This window comes from Neodiprion virginianus, chromosome 2 (genome assembly GCF_021901495.1).
Source record: "Neodiprion virginianus isolate iyNeoVirg1 chromosome 2, iyNeoVirg1.1, whole genome shotgun sequence".
NCBI classification, from domain to species: Eukaryota; Metazoa; Arthropoda; class Insecta; order Hymenoptera; family Diprionidae; genus Neodiprion; species Neodiprion virginianus.
In genome coordinates this window covers 18,372,515-18,374,315 of record NC_060878.1, presented here as the reverse complement: position 1 = coordinate 18,374,315, position 1,801 = coordinate 18,372,515, and the positions used below count along the sequence as shown (strand labels likewise).

Genomic DNA, 1,801 nt, shown 5'->3' with positions numbered 1-1,801 from the left:
ATCGACTCTCCACGTAAGGTTTTTATAGCAGATATAGAGGATGAAGGTATTTTGGGAATAGACTTTCTTACAGCTCATAACTGTGTCATCTCGACTAAGAGAAATTCACTAGCTTCAAACAATCGCGAAATAGCTCTTTGTACAAATAGGAATGGAATTTATTGGACTCCTCCTAGAATTCGGGAAATGGAACTTTCAGAGGATGATTTTCAACAACACTTTCCTTCATATTTACAGGGCCTTGTTGATAAATCTTCGATTTCATTAAATCTAGCTCAGTTGGAATCGTCTAAATCTCTTTTGCTAGAGTTTATAGATTCTTTCGCCAAAGATAGTGGTGATGAGGGCCGATGTACTTCCGTCAAGCACAAGATCGACGTTGGAGAGAATTCACCGATAAAACAGGCTCCTCGAAGACTCGCTCTCAACGCTCGGGAAGAGGCGAAGAAGCTTGTGGAAAACATGCTAACGAATGACGTGATCGAACCATCGTCTAGTCCCTGGGCCTCACCAATCGTCCTTGTTAATAAAAAGGACGGATCCTAACTATTTTGCATCGATTACAGGAAGCTGAACGACATAACGAAGAAAGATTCTTACCCTCTACCCAGAATCGACGAGACACTCGACCTGATAGCTAGTGCAAATTGGTTCAGCATCATAGATCTTCAGAGTGGATACTGGCAGGTCGAAATGGATCCTCTAGACAAAGAATAAACAGCTTTTGTCACAGGTTTAGGAGGATTATGGCAGTTCAAGGTAATGCCTTTTGGCTCAAGTAATACCCCGGCTACCTTTGAACGAATGATGAAGGCTGTTCTCCATGGGCTCACTAGCAAAATATGCCTCGTTTATTCAGACGATATAATCGTCTTTGGCAAGAACTTTGAAGAAGAAGTTCAGAATCTCAAACAAGTTTTCGCCAGGCTGAAGCAAGCAGGCCTAAAAATGAGCCCGAAAAAATGCCATTTGTTCCAGAAAAGAAGTAGGCTTCCTCGGACATATCGTCTCAACACAAGGTGTGAAGAACGACCCATCCAAAATCAAGGTTTCTTCTTGGCCGACACCTAAGAATAAAGAACAAATTCAAAGCTTTTTAGGCGTCTGTACTTAGTACAGAAGATTTGTAAAAGGTTTCGCTAATATAGCTAAACCTCTCCATCATTTAATCGGAATCAAGATTCCTTTTGACTGGACCGCGGAATGCGAAGAGGCTTTCAAGCAATTAAAAGAAAATCTTATTTCTTCGCCGATTTTAGCTTATCCAGAGGTCGAACTTCCTTTTATTTTGGATACGGATGCCTCTCTTTCAGGAATAGGCAGGGTTCTGTCACAAATTCAGAGAGGTCAGGAGAGAGTGATAAGCTATTTCAGCAGAGTTTTGAGTAAAACTGAGAGGAATTATTGTGTCAATCGTAGAGAACTTTTAGCTGTTGTTAAGACCGTAGTTTATTTTCATCATTATCTGTACGGTAGGAGATTTTTGATACGAACAGACCATGCTTCTCTTAGGTGGTTACTTTCGTTGAAATCCCCTGAAGGTCAGGTAGCTAGACGGTTAGAAAGACTCGGACAGTACGATTTTGACATTCGTCATCGAGCAGGAATTCATCATGGAAACGCCGATGCTCTCTCTCGAAGACCCTGCGAAGTAATGCCAGAGTGTAAACAGTGTGCACAATTAAAGAAAAACCGAGACCCCCCTCTTTTAATACGGAAGATTTCACTCGAAAATAACCTGGAGGAATGCAGAAAATCACAACAAGCGGACGACACTTTAACTCAAGTTAGGTCCTGGAAG

The 1,801-nt window shown here is 41.6% G+C and overlaps 1 long non-coding RNA gene across 1 annotated transcript; it reads right to left on the bottom strand.

The window, feature by feature from the left end:
• Window positions 1–230: 230 nt before the first annotated feature.
• On the bottom strand, window positions 231–956 carry LOC124297095 (uncharacterized). The gene is made up of 3 exons (XR_006906523.1): window positions 795–956; window positions 601–702; window positions 231–519 (listed from the first exon to the last, which is right to left on the bottom strand). It is a non-coding gene; the product is annotated as an uncharacterized LOC124297095 (long non-coding RNA).
• Window positions 957–1,801: the final 845 nt, after the last annotated feature.